The sequence below is a fragment of the Panthera onca genome, chromosome X (genome assembly GCF_046562875.1).
Source record: "Panthera onca isolate mPanOnc1 chromosome X, mPanOnc1 haplotype 2, whole genome shotgun sequence".
Classification (NCBI taxonomy): domain Eukaryota; kingdom Metazoa; phylum Chordata; class Mammalia; order Carnivora; family Felidae; genus Panthera; species Panthera onca.
Window position 1 is genome coordinate 88,775,111 of NC_138357.1, and position 17,553 is coordinate 88,792,663.

General features: G+C 39.6%; 1 protein-coding gene across 5 annotated transcripts in view; it reads right to left on the minus strand.

The window, feature by feature from the left end:
* JADE3 (jade family PHD finger 3) overlaps window positions 1–17,553 on the minus strand; it is a 134,228-nt gene that overhangs the window by 105,611 nt on the left and 11,064 nt on the right. Inside the window, exon 1 of one of the 5 annotated variants that reach the window (XM_081793185.1) lies at window positions 8,903–9,004. The exons of the other annotated variants lie outside the window; for them this stretch is intronic. The gene's annotated coding sequence lies outside the window, so the exon portion shown is untranslated. Of the gene's footprint in view, window positions 1–8,902; window positions 9,005–17,553 lie in introns of those variants that run through there. 5 annotated transcript variants of the gene reach the window in all.

The window sequence follows — 17,553 nt, forward strand, 5'->3', positions numbered from 1 at the left end:
GCAGCACAAAAGACACTAGACAATACGTAAACAAATAGACATGGCTGTGTTCTGATAAACTTAAAACTTCATTTATGGGCACTGAAACGAACTGTTAAACTTCACTTATGGACACTGAAATTTGAACTTCATATAAATTTTACATATCATGAAATATTCGTCTTTTGATTTTTTCCAACCATTTAAAAACAGAAAAAAAAAATCCATTTGTAGTCTGTGGGCTGTATGAAAATAGGTAGTAGGCCAGATTTGGCTGGCAGGCTGTAATGTACCAATCCCTGCTCAAACCAAGACCTGATGCCTCCCAGAAGGAATTTAAAATTTCACACACTCCCTGATTAAAAAAAAAAAAAAGCAGACATTTCAAACCAACATCTCACCATAAACTTCTGCTAAAGTTTCAGCTTGGGGAGTAGGGGCAAACTCTGTAAGTGTATAGCAAGATATTATAGTGGAAAGAGAACTGGAAAACTGACTTAAAGACCCGCAGTTTATTAGGTATGTAAAGCTACAAAAATCACTCATTCTTTCTGGAGCTCAATTCCCCCCATCCTGGTCCATTTGCAACAATCTTCCACATTGCTGAAAGGGAGCAGGAGTTATAACTATAATTTACTAAACTAATGTTAATTTCTATCTGGGATATATAGCAAATATTTATATTTCTATTATGTGCAGTCCCTATGAAGCAAAGATATTTCAAAATGTTTTATCATTATTATTCCAGTCTATTCTGGAATCTAGAGCCTACTTATGATACTCTGAATAGCCCGAGTAGTGAAAAACCCCAAACAGGAGAAACCCACAGAAATGCATATCCAGACATATCTAAATCAAAGTGCGGAACAAAAACACAAAGGAAAAAATCTTTAAAGCAACCAGACAAAAACCTTACATTATAGGAGTGACTATACACAGGGTATGACACAGGTTCCTGGTGTCAAAGCGACCTGAGGCATCCCTCAAAAGAAATCGCTATGATCATCGCCCTATCATTAAAAGACTCTGTAGGAGGGATGCTAACATCCCATTCCCCCATCACATTCTAGGCTGTAAAATGGGTGCTGACGTATGGACCGAGATACTGTGCCGTGCCTTGCCTTGAAAGCTGTGCCATGAAGGCTGGCCCTTGCCTTGCCATTAAGAACCCACCGTTTGTAACCCATGGACAATACTAGAAAAGTTTTACAAGGGGGAAATTACCCAATGTTGTAATTTAAGGAGTTAGTAGAGGACACTGACAGAAAACAGTAAAGATAGAGAAATCCATCATAGTCTAAGCAACATTTCAACACATGTAGTCTTTACGGCTAACTTCTCTAGAAAACGGTTCCCAGTTGGGTTTTAATTCAACTGGGTCCTAGTTTCCACCGGTAATGAGTAGAGGTCCTACAACCAGAAGTGGCTAGACCAGAGATGTGAAGGGGGATCACATTAGACCAACGAGGAAGAAACCTCACACAGGAGACTTAAGATTGGCAGCTGTCCTGATGACTTAGGTGACTGCCCCATGCCCAGACAACTTTAAGGACAGGAATAAAGAGAGGGCATCAAATTTCTGGGTCTTATTACCATTCTGGCCATGGTACTAACTTCCAGCCAAAAGGCACGCTTTCTCCTCCCCACAGAGTAGCCACAGGCTAGAGGATTGCAACCTGAGCAATTGGCATGAAGTGTTCCAATAAGACCATACTCCTTGAAAAGCCCCTGGATTGAAAATAAAGGAAGAGAAGAAAAAGTATTCACCATGTCTGCACCGAGGCTCAGAGTCCAGAGTCCACCCCACACTGGGTGCCAAATGATGTGGAAATGTTGGGGTTTGGAGCTGATGGCCAAGAAAGAATTCATGAGAAGTCTTTGGGGCTGGTTTTGTTAAAGCAAGGGGATAGGACCTGTGAGCAGAAAGATGCACTGGGGTTGTGAGGAGTGACTGATTATATACTTTTGAGTTGGGAGGGGGTTAGAGACAGCACAAGCCTCCAAGGTATTTTGGAAAGAAGGTTTACGGGACCCTGAGGGGACTAGCTATTGTTAGGAAAAGGTCATTTACTTTGCAAGTTTACTAAACCTTCAGTCATGGGACCCTTCAGATATTTATCAGCGGGCCATATGCTTGGAGAATGACTACTAACATATATTTGGGAGGTTAGAGATAAAGGAAGTTTCCAAAGGACTTGGAAACTTAGACTTACAGGATCCTGGAGATCAGGATAATGTTAAGCTAAGATTGCCTTCTGCCCTTAGCAAAGGGTCACTCAAGCAGCTGTGTTCCTAGAGGAATGTCACTCTGCCTGTCTCAAGGACTTGTCAATGGGCTATCAGTTGTAAGGAAATTTAATTTTTTTTCTTTTGCCTGTTTCCCATATCATTTTATTGGAGTACAAAAATTTGACATTACAGTGGATTTTTCATCAGAAACCATGAAGGTCAGAAGGAAACAAAATGTTTGAGGTGTGGGGAAAAAGGAACTATCAACACATAATTCTATATCCAGCAAAAATACCTTCAGAAATGAGAATTGATAGCCAGCAACCTGCTCTAAAAGAATTGCAATAGGAAGTTCTTCAGACAGTTGAAAAATTATAGCAGACAGAAATTTAGAACATTAGGGACAAAGGAACAGCAACATAAATAGAAAATAATTGGGTAAATATAATAGACTATTCTCTTGGTTCTTGAAAATATGTTTCATAGCTGACAGCAAAAATGATAACGTGTGAAGGGATCTTCAATAGGCGTAAATGGAATATAAAACAACTATAACACAAAGGATGTTGGGTAAATGTAAGGTTTCTGCATTCCTCTTGAAGTGATAAAGTATTGATATAGACTGTGCAAAGATATGCATTATAATTCCTAGTGTAACCACAAAAATATGCAGAGATGAACTCAAAAATCACAGTCAATAAATTAAAATGGGGTGCTAAAAAATGTTCCAGTAACCCAAAAAAAGGCAGGGAAGTGGGGAAAAAAAGGAAATAGTAACAGATAAAGTGGGATATAGAGGGACATGACATAATGCTAAAAGGTTATTAACTCACCAAAAAGACTTAACAATCCTAAATTTGTACACACCTAACAATGGTGCTTTTAAAATATGTGAAACAAAAACTGTCAAACCAAAAATGAGAAGTAGAAAAATCCAGTTATACTTGGAAGCTTCAATACTCTTCTCTAATTAATACACAGAAGTAGTAGACACAAAATCAGCAAGAATATGTAAGAACTGAACATCATTATCAACTAAGTGGAATTAGTTGACATGATATAGAACACTCTACCTGACAACAGCAGAATATATATTCTTTCAACAAGACAGACCATATCCTGGGTCATAAAACAAACCTCTAATATAAAAGAATTGAAATTATAAAGAATATGTTCCCTGGCCATAAAGAAATTAAAATAGACATCAACAACACACAGATAAGAGGAAAAGTTCCAAACACTTGGATGTTAGATAGCATACATCTAAATAATCCATGAATCAAAGAGAAACTTTAAAACAATTTTTTTTTATCTTAGAGAGGGGGAGAAAAAGCACACATGAGTGGGGGAGAGGGGCAGAGGGGAGCGAGGGAGGGGAGGGGAAGAAAAAGAAAGAGAGAGAGAGAGAGAGAGAGAAAGAAAATGAACAAACCCTAAACAGGCTCCATGCTTAGCATGGAGCCCAAGGTGGGGCTTGATCCCATGACTCTGTGATCATGACCTGAGCTGAAATCAAGAGTCAGATGCTTAAGTGACTGAACCACCCAGGTGCCCTTCAAAGAGAAACTTTCAAGAGAAATTAGAAAATACTCAGAATTAAAGAAAAATGAAAATACAACATAAACCAATTTGAGGGCTACAGCTGAAGCAGTGCTTAGAGGGAAATTTATAACATTAAATGCTCTTGTAGGGAAAAAAAAAAACGGTCTCAAATAAACAATCTACACTTCCACCTTAGGGAACTAAAAAAAGAGCAAAATAAATCCAAAGCAGTCAGAACAAGGAAATAATCTGGATAAAGCAGAAATCAATGAAGCTGAAAAACAACAGAGAAACAGAAAAACAACAGAGAAAAATCAATGAAAACAAAAGCTGGTTCTTTGAAAAAAACCAATAAAATTGATAAACCTCTAGCAAGATTGAGAGAGAAAAGAAGAGAGAACACTCAAATTAGCCATATGAAGAATGAAAGAGGGAATTATCACCATAGACTCTGCAACCACTGAAAGGATAATAAGGGGATATGATGAATAATTCTATGCATATAAATTAGACAACTTAAATGAAATGGGACTGATTGCTCAAAAACCACAAACCACCAAAATTCATTGATGATGAAATAGATAACCTGAATAATGCAATATCTATTAAGGAAATTAAATTCACAGCTAAAAATCTTTTTAAGAAGAAATACTCAGGCCCAGATGGTTTCACTGGCAAATTTCAACAAACATTTAAAGAAAAAATAACACCAATTCTGCAAGATCTCTCCCAGGCAACAGGAGAGGAGGGAATCCTTCTCAACAAATTTTATCAAGTCCTGATACCAAACCCAGACAAATGCAATACAAAAAAAGAATGCTATAGACCAATATTCCTCATGAATACAGAAGCAAACATCCCCAGCAAAATATTAGCAAATCTAACAGCAATATATAAAACCCTAAAACCAAGTGGAGTTTACCCTAGGAATGCAAGGCAGGTTCAATGTCTAAAAACCAATCAATGTAATCAACCATATTAAGTGTAAAAAAGAAAATCCACATGAGCATTTCCGTTCATGATGACAAAAGCATCTGTCAAAATTCAGCATGCATTCATGATAGAAACTCTCAGCAAACTAGGAATACAAGGGAACTTCCTCAACTGAATAAAAAAACTTAAAGACGACAGACTTGAGGGTGAAACAGGAGAAAAGATGTTCTTTTTCACTACTCCTATTTAAAAAAATTTTTTGAGTATAGCTGACATACAGTGTTATCTCACCACTCCTATTACATCATACTGGAAGCCCTGGCCTGTGCAATAAGGGATAGATAGATGGATGGATAGATGGACGGATGGACAGATGAATAAACAGATAAATAAATGGCACACAGGGGTTTCTGGCTGGCTCAGTCAGTGGAGCAGGCAACTCCTGATCTCGAGGTTGTGAGTTCAAGTCCAGGTTGGGTATAGAGATTACTTAAAATCTTTAAAATGTACTAGGGGCCCGTGGGTGGCTCAGTTGGTTAAGCGTTCACCTCAGGTCATGATCTCACAGTCATGAGATTGAGCCCCGTGTGGGGCTCCGTGCTCAGTGTGGAGCCTGCTTAAGATTCTCTCCCTCCTACTTCCTCTGTCCCTCAACTCGCGCTCACTCTCTCTCAAGAAAAACGGGCATATAGATTGAAAGAAAGAAATGAAACTACTCCTACTCCTAAACAACATGATTGTTTGCTTAGAATATATCAGAGAATCTATTTTTTAAAAATCCTTTAACAACCAGTTAGCAAGGGAGGAGGACATAAGGTCAACACAAAAATAAATCATATTTCTATGTGGTGGTAACAAGCAATTAGAAACTGAATATTTTAAAAATATATTATATACAATAGTTCTAAAGAAATAAAATATTTAGGTATATCTCTAACAAAACACGTATAGGATCTATATGCTGATCCTACATGCTACAAAACACTACTAGAAGAAATTCAAAAATCTAAATAAATGGCGAAATATACTATATTCATATGGTGAAATGTTCAGCATATTAAAGATGTCAGTTATCTCCAAATTCATCAGATTCATCAGGAGACTGAACCTAATTCCAATAAAAATCCCAGCAGCCTTTTTTTTTGTAAATACACAGGTTGATCCTAAAATTTATAAAAAAATTTATAAAAAAACAGCAAAAGATCTAGAATAGCTAAAACAAATTTTAAAAAGAATAGAGAAACCACACTAACTGATTTTAAGGCTTACTATAAAGCTACAGTAATCAAGACAGTGATATTGGTGAAGTGATAAAAACTGACCAATGGAACAAAACAGTTCAGATATTGACCCACATAAATATAGGCAACTGATGTTTGACAAAGGTGCAAAAACAACTTAAAGAAGGAAGAATAGTCTTTTGGACAAACGGTGCTGGAACAATAAGATATCCATATGTAAAAGCGAGACCTCCATCTAAACTTTGCATCATATACAAAGATTAACTGGAAACAGGCATAAACCTAAGTGTAAAACATGGAACTACAAGTAACTTTTAGAAGAAAACAGGAGAAGGGTGCCTGGGTGGCTCAGTCAGTTGAGCGACCAACTTCAGCTCAGGTCATGATCTCAGTTTGTGAGTTCGAGCCCCACATTGGGCTCTGTGCTGACAGCTCAGGAGCCTGCTGCGGATTCTGTGTCTCCCTCTCTCTCTGCCCCTCCCCGACTCATGCTCTGTTTCTCTCTGTCTCAGAAATAAATAAACATTTAAAAAATTTAAAAAAAAAGAAGGAAACAGGAGAAAATCTTCACGACCCAGAATTAATAAGAGTCCTTTTGAAAAAAATGATAGATTGGACTTCATCAAAATTAAAATCTTAATTGGTGAATGACGCTGTTAGGAAAATGAAAAGCCAAGCCAAAGATGCAGAGAAAATATTTGTTAATAAATTATGTAACCAACAAAGGATTTTTAACCAGAATATTGAAAAAAAAAAAACAAAAACCTCTCAAAACTCAACAGTAAGAGGGGCACCAGGATGGCTCAGTCAGAGGAGCATATGACTCTTGATCTCAGGGGTTGTGAGTTCAAGCCCCATGCTGGGTGTAGAGATTACTTAAAATAAACAAACGTGGGGGCCTGGCTGGCACAAATGGTAGAGTATACGACTCTTGATATCAGGGTTGTGAGTTCAAGCCCCACATTAGGTGTAGAGATTACTTAAAAATATTTAAAAATACATAAGTTAAAAAAAAAAACAATTCAACAGCGAGAAAACAAACTACCAAATTTAAAAATGGGGAAAATACTTGAACAAATAATCCTCTCGACAAATACTTGAGCAAAATACTTCCCTCTGATGGGTTTTATAAAAGTCATGAATTTGAAGTCAGTCTGGCTTTTTAAAATTTTAAGGGTGGGAGCAATGTTCCTTCACCTAACTACACCCCAGGGCAGCAGGTGGCCCAAGTGATTATTTTTTCAAAAACACTTTATAATGAAGTATTAGAGAACTTGTTTTAATAATAACCAGGAAAAAAAACGGGTTGAAAAAAATGTCTCCTACTTGTCCCATATCCCTAACCCACTCCACCCCCTCTTCCGTGGTGTTTTAGAATTTTGGTTCAGAATTCCTCTGCAGAGGATTCCCTGTGCTGCATGGAAAGCTGGCACTTTGGTCTTTGTATTAATAGGCACCATACCTGGATAATTCCTGAATTGGAGTTTTTATTACAAGATACTTGTCTTATGCCTCTTTCAATAAAGTCGTCAAGCTGATTCAGTTTGTTAGTGAACCATGTTTTAACCTGCCCTTCCTGTCTCACATGATGTTTCAAATTTGTATATATTTAACACTCAATGGTCTTGTAGACAATTAAGGTTTTATTAATGTGAAAACGATCTACTGTTTTGTTGGATTCTGTGGGTGCTAACAGGGCAGGCTGCAACCCTCCACTTGAGCTCACTCTGTTCTCCATTTTCATCCCGGACAACTGCAAATCAATGACTGACATGGAGTACCAGTGGAGCCTGGGGGGTAGAGGGCGGGGGGCAGTGGTCAGGGCTGAACAGTGCCTAGTGCCTGAAACACACTGGCCATTTGCAGAATTGTTGATTTGATTATGCTATTCAGTAGTGTGAAAAGGAAAGTATTAAAATAAAACCTGTTAGAGAAAAGGAGGCTCTATCAGAACGAGCTGCAGTATATTTTGCCAAAGCTATTAGATTTTTGAGGCAGCTGGTAGTTTATCAATTTTTATTTCTTCAATATAGTTATTTTATGGCCATTACCAGCAAAACTGGATTATAAGGAATAGTGTTTGACAGGAAAGAAGGGCCCAGTGTGAGTCTGTTTGCTCTGGATCTCCTAAAACAAAGGTTCTTAATGTCATCCTCTTGGCTTATAAATAGAACAATAACATGATAGGAAGGAACATCAGTTTCTCATTTTGTGAGAGTAGTTCCAGAAAGTCTTTCTGCAGTCTTTTGCAGAGGCATCCAGTGTTTTTTCCTGCGAAGAGCTCTTCAGGTACCAGCATGATCACTAAGGTATTTCAAGGTGCTGGTAAAGCATTAAAACCAGCAATCAGTAGTGGATTTCAGGGACTTTGTACAGGATGGGGCATGATCCACAGGCAATGCTGTAGGATGTTTCGGGTGTCAAAAAATGTAATTTTCAAAATTAAAAACGTGACTCCTACAAACACAGAGTGAACACATGTCAAAGACTACTTTATCTGTGAGGGAACCAGGATAATTCAAAGAATATTTGAGAGATTTGGTATACAGAGGTACTAAAATTAAAAAATGCTACAGTAAGATAGCTAAATTGGACAGAAAAGTGGTTAATGTCTACAGGACAGTTCATCTGTACTCTCAGATTATTTCTTCTACCCAAAAGAATTTTTACATCTCCTACCTGACAAAAATCTTTTAACGCATCACTTCCAAACAAAGATGCAATCCCCCAAAGAACTAAATAACCCTTGGGTGGGCCTCTCAATGTTCCAGTATAACAATGAAAGAACGCATGACCATCTTTTTGTATTATTTTTAAGTTTTAAATAATTTCTATTAACAGAGGGCTAATAGTTTATTTTATATTTGAGTAAGTCTTTGTGACTAAAATTAAGGTTCTAGGGGACCAGCTTTTGGAATAGTATGGTGGTGCTTATATATTTTGCTTTACCCAAGCATTCCAAAATATCATTTATTTACCTTTCAAACCAATCACAGGATCTTAGAAGTCATCTGAGATCCCGCCATCTCCTCGGGCATGTATCCTTTCTTTAGCAGTCTTGACAGATGATCCTGAAGCATTTGTGTGCAAGGAGGAAGGAAACTGGCATGAGTGCTCATTATGTGCACATTGATTTTCAAAGGGCCAAATTCCTTCTCACGGTAACACATAACCTATACATTTAGCCGCATTTATCAAATAAATGGATTTCTTCAGCATAATTGCCTTGAATTATACCTTAATTCTAAAAATTTATACACAGTATAATTTATCCTTCTTGATGTACAATTCGAGTTTTGAAAAATGCATACATTTGTAATTACCACCACAAACAAGATATAGAACAATTCCCCACAATGAGATACCATCTCACCCAGTCAGAATGGCTAGCATCAAAAAGGCAAGAAATAACAAGCATTGGCAAGGACGTGGGGGAATGACAAGGACACGCAGTACCGGTGGAAATGTAAATTGGTACAGCCACTGTGGAAAACATGCGGGTCTCTCAAAAAATTAAAAATAGAAATGCCACAATAATTCCACTGTTGGATATTTACCCAAAGAAAACAAAAACACTGCTTTAAAAAGATAAATGCTATGTTTATAGCAGCATTATTCACAATGGCCAAGAAATGGAAGCAACTCAAGTGTTCATCCACAGATGAATGGATAAAGACATGGTATATACAACGGAATATTACACAGCCATAAAAAAGGACGAAATCCTGCCATGTGCAACAACATGGATGGACCTAGAGGGTATGATGTGAAGTGAAATTAAGTCAGTCAGAGAAAGACAAATGCCATATGATTTCATTCATATGTGGAATTTAAGAAACAAAACAAATGAGCAAACAGGAAACAAAAGAGAGAGACGACAACAACAACAACAACAAACCAACCCCGAGTCTTAAATACAAAGAACAAACCAGTGGCTGCCAAAGGGGAAGTGGGTAGGGGTATGAGTAAAATAGATAAAAGGGATTAAGAGGTAACAATTTCCAGTTATAAAATAAATAAGTCACGGAGATGACAAGTGCATCTTAGGGAATATAGTCAATAATATTGTAATAACACTGTATGCTAACAGCCGGTGACCACACATCGTGGTGAGCACTGAATAACACACAGAATTGTTGAATCGCTATGTTGTACACTTGAAACTAACATAACATTGTGTGTCAACTGTACCTTAGTAGTTTTTTTCGAAAAACTGGCAACCCTACAAAAAAGATATAGAAGAGTTCCAAGCATAAGTGCTTTTCAAGTGTCAATTAATCCACAAGTACTTATTGAGTACAGGTATGTCCAGTGGTCACTGGTCAGGCTTTGGGGATAGCAGGAAAGTGTGAAAAGGCAGAAGTAAAAGATTATGCCTGCCTCCAAAGAACTCGACAGTCTAACCAGTGAAGTACACATGAACCAAGCACAAATGAGCAATCTACTGGGTAATAATCTGCATGAGATGTGGGTTCTGGTATTGGTACTGCCAACATATGACCTCAAGAAGCCATTTTTTATGGTTATTTCTTATCTGGGCATTCCTTTCCTCATTCATAACTTGAAGGGGTGTCTGTCTGAGACAATCTCTAAGGTCTCTCCTAGTAATAAGCACACGTGAATCAGGTATGAGCGTTCAAAGTGATGGTGGAAGGCTGCGAGGTTGAGAACAGCTTTATGGCATTCAGGCAGTCCACGGGTTGACCCTACAGTGTTAGTGACCAAGGGCGAACGGTAAGAGATGCAGCAGTGAGCTGAGAGGTACGACCTGCCATGGGTCTGTGAAGGGAGCAAATAGAGGGATGTTGGTCCTGTGAAGTACAGAAGAACCGCAAAGTGTTATTCTCGAAGACAGTGGTGAGCCCAAGCTTTGAACTGCTTGAGCACCAGGGAGAGACACGAAGATTTGAAAGCTTATTTGCCTATGAAGTAGAGAGAGGAGTGACACCATGATGACAGTGATCCACAGTAATCTCTTCAAGAAAACTCCCATAGGCGTGTCTTCTAGGCCCTGGGAATACAACGCTACAAACCATGCCCTCAGTTATTTATTGCTGCATAGTAAATCATCCCAAAACATAGTGGCTTAAAATAACAACCATTTTATGTGCTCACAATGCTGTGGCTCAGCAATCTGCAGTAGCATCAGCTAGGTGGTTCTTCTGTGACTCTTTCCTAGGGTCCCTCATATGGTCAGTCATCTGGCGACGTGACTGGGACTCATGTCTGCCTACATGTCTGATGCGTGGCTGCTGCCTGGCCTCTCTTGCCATGTCATCTCTTCCTCCAGCAGGCTGGCTGGACTTCTTCATAAGGTTGCTTCAGGGTCCCTAGGGAGCAAGGGGGAAGCTACAAGACTTCTTGAGACCTGGGCTCAGAAGTCACACAGAACTACTCACGTGGCATTTTACTGGCCAAAGCAAGTTACAAGAACAGCCCAGATTCAGGGAGTAGAGAACCGGACTCTACCTTGATGGGAGGGGCTGCAATGTCACATACATACATACAGAAATGAAAGGACTCTGTGGCCATTAACCATTCTATCACACCATCCCGTTTGGGAAAATGAGTGCTGAGCACATTAAATCCTGTGCACCTTCAAAGATGGAAGGAACCACTGAGATGAAAAAGATAAGCTTCTGAGTGGGTCCTGAGGAATGTACAGGATGGAACGAACCCAGAGGAATGTGGAGAACTTCAGGCAAAGGCAGTACACACAGGAGTGGCAGGATGACTCATGGTATGTTTAGAGTCTAGTGAATGCATACTTGGCTGGAATGGGTAGAGACGAGGATTTGAAAAATTAAGAGGTAACGATGGTGGGAAAGGTTATGATTGGATGTGGAAGACCTTAACTGCTAGGCTTTCAGGAATACAGACACCACCCACCATGCAGTGAGCAGCAAGGAGTCAGTGGCGGCTTCGTGGCAGGAGTGGGAATGGTGGTATAGGGAAGAGGCCTTTAGGACCTGCATCTTCATGGACAGCAGTCTGGAAGGAAGTTGAACTGGCTCTGGAGTATAGTGGCATAGAGATCATGGCAAGAGAGCAGCCTAGAGATGGTTTCCCTAAAGGCAAGTGCCTGCATGGATTCTCTTCAAGCGGTTAAAGGGCATAACTGGAGCTTTTACCTCCAGATTTATTTAGAGGTATAAAAATTGTTTATCCTGGATTTAAATTGGTCATCCCAGAGAGCTAAATTCAGGCTCATCTCTCTCTCTGTCTCTGTCTCTCTGTCTCTGTCTCTCTGTCTCTCTCTCTTTCACACACACACACACACACACACACACACACACACACACCACCAGTCTCCTGTATAAGATACAAGTTTCATGAGAGAGAAGTACAATACAACTGTTAACAATGCTTCGTCTGTATTTGAAAAAAAATTCTAGTGCTCTTTAACAATGTAAATGGGAAAAGAACTATGGGGAAGGTCAGAAACCATGATGGGGCCAGAAAAAGGCTGCCTGCAGTTTTGACTGCAGTCTATACTATGGAGTCATATTCTGCGCAGGCAGACTATTTAGTCACACTTTTCACAGTGGCAGCGTGGCAAAGCACCAGTTTTCTTTTGACAGTCCACAAGACACATATTTATTTCCCAAACTATCACTGTGCACAGGACTTCTGTGGCCATTAGAACATGTTACATGTAATTTTTAAACACAAAATGAGAACAGATATTTAGTTTGTTTATTAAATAGCAGGCAGCAATTCTCTTTCAGGTATTTGTGGGAGACAGGATATGGAGAATTAGAGGGTTTCCTACACTCTGGGAACAGCAGTCTAGTCGTACAACTTTCAGGTCACGTATATACGAAATAGGTCACAGAATAAGGAAGCATGGCATCAGGTGACAAAGTGAAAAGACAAGACATGATTTAATGAGGAAATATGGAGTAAAGGATGGCGTCCAAATGAGCAGGTTTTGAGGCGCGGGGGAGTCTCTTGCTGGGCTAGAATATGCAAGAAATGGCCCAGGCAGGATTGGCAGGGCAAAGAGGGAAGGAGGCTCCAATTGCGAGGAAAGGCTCCAGGTAAACCTGAGTGTTGGATGGTGGTGATACTTGGGGAGGGGAGGCAGTGAGGGAAGTTTAGAGATGACATCCTAGAGTGTGTGCTCTAAACTTCTTGTTCCACCCAGTTAGCTACCCTGAAAGTGCAGGTGAAGAATTGTCCTCAGTTGACAGACCGCGGCATGTGAATACATTAGAAAACAACTGAACAGACAAGAGAAGAAAGGATATTTGGGTTCCTCTTTGCACACACTGGCTTTCATTCACTGTATAGTAGGTGGATGGGTAGGCCTTTGTGTGTACCTCACAGGACAGGGAGTTCTCCAGGGGAAAACACATCCCCTTTGCCCTTGGTGCTTTCTCAGACTGAGCCAGACCATACTATAGAGCAGTTATGCAAGAAAGGGGCCTCTGTTGCATTTCCTAATGACACAGTGCTCTAGGGAGAGATTTACTCAGGCATGCTGAGTTTTGCAATTCTCTCCTCAAAACTGGGGAGGTTTCCTGTAAAAAGATGTGTTTTAAGATAGGACCTGAGAAATCACAGACGGCTCACATCATAGGGGCTCCAAGAAATCATGCCTCGTCAGTGTCAACTTTAAAAAGTATAAAAATAACATTTAGTGATTATCCAAATTTCTTATTTTGTGGGGAGGTACTCAGGTTTATACCCTTGAGGAATGCCTATCCTGGGGCTTGGTATACAGCAAGCACTAAATGAATGTTAGTTGATTTTGAGGTACTTTTTGCAGTTTCTTCATTAAGTATAGCAATGTACTAAATTTTGGTGAATGTGATTCTTTAATGCTGAGAGGGCAAGTAAAATCATCAAAAATGGGCATGCAGTCCAATCTTTGGCTATTACATAGGACTCCCATACGTATGGTCCTGAACTTTTTCACCACTAAAGATAACTTAAAAAAAATTTTTTTTTAATGTTTATTTATTATCGAGAGACAGAGAGAGACAGAGCGTGAGCACGGGAGGGGCAGAGAGAGGAGGAGACACAGAATCCAAAGCAGGCTCCAGGCTCTGAGCTGTCAGCACAGAGCCCGACTTGGGGCTTGAACTCACAAACCGCGAGATCCTGACCTGAGCTGAAGTTGGATGCCCAACCGACTCAGCCACCTAGCCTCCCCTAAAGATAACTTCTAAAACTTCCCCTAGAGACGGCATTGCTTTGGGGGCTTGCCTACTAAACACATCACACTTATGGATTACTTAATTTCCCTATTTTAATTACAGATGAATGTTTCTGACAAGGTTCAGTTAAACATGAAATAATAATAACATTTGGTATGCCAGACATTGCTCGGCATTGTATCCTTAAGAAGTCTTTAATTCCACACAACAATCCCAGTGGTTATCATTATTAACTTCATTTTACAAAAGAGGAAACTGGGGCACAAAGAGGTTAAACTCACTCACGGCTGCATGACTAAGTAAGCATAATTCAAACAACTTGAGTCTCTACTACTCTATCCATTCTAGCGTTAGAACACCAGCGAACTAGTTTCACCATGAACATTACTATAATTCTACCAATCTTACGCTCAGGTATTTGCCTTAAAAAATGCAAACGTATGTGTCTATAAACACTTGCACATACATTCTTACGGCAGCTCTACTTATAATTACCCAAAACTGGTACAACCCAAATGTGGTACATTTCTACAATGGAATGCTATTCAACAATAAAAAAGGAACACCTATTAATATACACAACTTGGATGAATCTCAAAAGCATTATGGTGAGTGAAAAAAAAATGCAAGACTCAAAAGATTACATTCAGCCTCGCTCCATTTATATGACATCCTCAAAGTGATAAAACTAGTGATGGAGCACAGATCAGTGGTTGCCAAGAGTTGGGGAGGGAAAAGTGTCACTGAAGAGGTAACACAAAGGAGTTTTGGGGGGGGTGATGGAACTGTTTTGTACCTTGATTATGATGGTGGTTATACTGATCTATACATGTATCAAAATCCACAAGACTATGTATATCCCCTGAAAGTCAATTTACTGGATGATAATTAAAGAAAATGGTAAGAGGCCATCTTCTTTTTGGTCAATACTAATTTCTGTATTTTCCATTTACTCACAATACCATTCTACCTATCGCTAACAGTAGTTTTCAGATTTAAAAATTAAGAGTTACACTACAATGTGAAGCAAAGAACCATTATCAGGTCACACGTCCAAACTGAATGATGAGTTATCCCTTTAAATAAACATTCCTTAAAGGTTAAATGAATTTGTGTGCTTAGTGCCTTAAAAATACACGTATTTCAGTAAGTTATTAGACGGCATGACATCTGGCACAGCAATTTGCATAGTAAAACAAAAATAAGTAATCAAAATTAACCCTGGGAAGGACAATGTGATAAAATGAGGATGTTATAAGGATGTCATGGACAACCATGGCTCTTTCTACAGCTTTTCAATTTTTACTAGAATGCATCTCTAGTATATCTCTAGTATAACTAGAAACAGAATTAAAATTTTTTAAAAATCCTTCTAGATTGAAATGGAGATATTTCCCAAGTTGCAATATCCTTCCATCCAGAGGGTTTCCATTGCCTTTGAGAACCTCTTACTCCACTTACCAGGTCACGCTCGTATTCTACTCAACACCTACTGCCTCACTCATAGCACAGTGGGCACTTAAAATATCTGCTGAACTGCACTGCACCCGGAAATGTGGGGAATAAAAATGACAAACACATGGTTACTAACAAAACCTACACTGTGGGAAGACTAAATCAAGCTCTAATTTTGAATGAGGCAAATTATTTCTGAGCGCTAACGATGTTCTCGATAATTACAAAGGCATATATAGAATTCTGAAAGAGAGCAAGACAAACACGTAACAACATACTGCCAGTGGTGTAGAGGTTTCTTTTTTTTTAATGTTTATTTTTGAGACAGTGCGCTCATGGAGGAGGGGCTGAGAAAGAGGGAGACGGAGGATCCTAAGTGGGCTCTGTGCTGTCAGCACAGAGCCCGATGTGGGGCTCGAACCCACAAACCATGAGATGGCGACCTGAGCTGAAGTCGGATGCTTAACCAACTGAGCCACACAGGCGCCCCCTTAAAGCCTAAAACATGCAGAACTCAAATGAGAATCAATTATTCCTGGTTCCCTAGCCATAAAACCAGAACATGCAAAGAGGTGAGAAAAAGAAAGGAAAAACTAACCTGTGCTGAGTTTCTATGGGCCGTGCACTGCATTAGACATTTATATAGATTAAAACTCATTTTAGGACTCAGGTTTCAGCAGATTTGTAAAGGCCTGGAAAACCATCATTCTCACCATTATGAGAAAGAAGCTAGACAAACTGAAAAACCGATGACTCTTCTCAGACCTATCAAAGTATGGAGTACAGGGCAAACTACCATCCGGATATCTGAAGAGACAGATGCCTGCAGGAAGACACAGGATCTGGGCATGTAAACTGGTAGGAAGATTAAACCAGAAATTCTAACAAGTTACCGAAGGCCAGAGTATGGGATGTCATGAGAGTATGAAGCTCCTGGGTTCCACACGGGGCGGAGGAATTCCCATCCTCTTACAAGTTTTTCCTACTGGAATCCCACCAGGCTCTTAGAGAAAGAATCAGGGGAATCCCAGACAAAGCTCCCATCCTGGTGCCGGTTGGCTGAGGAAAACAACACCCACTGTGAAATCCACCCAGACCCCTTTCCTTTATCTCCAGTACAGAACAAAAGGCTTAATCTGTAGGGGGAAGGGCTTGAAACCCTTGGCTTCAGGACACTCAACTGCAGCTGGGGAAGAGAAAGACAGGAAAAAGAAAAAGAAGCTTCACCCCTGGAGGGCGAGCAGGAATTCTTGTAAAGGACATACTCAAGACCCAGGTTCCAATACCTGCCTAAGTCTGAGGTTTCATCCAGTCATCAGAAAACTCCCTCCTCCCCCCTGCCACCACCTGCCAAACCAGCTATGTGGTTAGTAACAGTGGAATACAACTGGGAGGGCTAGGAGAGGTAGCTCTCGGGAAACAGCACAAAGGAAAACCCCAAAGCCAAGCCGGAGTCAAAAAGAAGGTATCACTAGAGGAGTCAGAAATCTCTGGTGCCCTACCAAAAACAAACATCAAATACAAGCCAACTCCTGACTTGATTAACTCAAATCTCCACACTAAAGGCCTAGCAGAAGGACACCTGTGTTCTTCTCCAAACATATCAAATATTTACCTCAGTATCTCCTGCCCATGTTCAGTTTCAACAGCTTTCCACAGCTTTTCAGCCATGTTCAGCTTTTTATTATGAGGCATAGTAAAAGGCAAGGAAATGTTCCAAGTGACAGAGCAATCATCAAATTTAGACTCAATATGAATACAGATGTTGGGACTATCTGGAATGAAATTTAAAAGAATTATGATTAATATATTAAAGACTCTAATGGTAGAGTTGCACGGTAGGCAACATGCAAGTCTAGATGAATAATTTCAGCAAAAATACAGAAAGGATAAGCAAGAAATCGAAATGCTAGAAATAAAAAAAAAAAGTTAAAAAAAAAAACCCAACATGCTCAAAAAAAGGACAAAAAACCCAACATGCTCAACAGGAGATTAGACACGGCCAAGGAAAG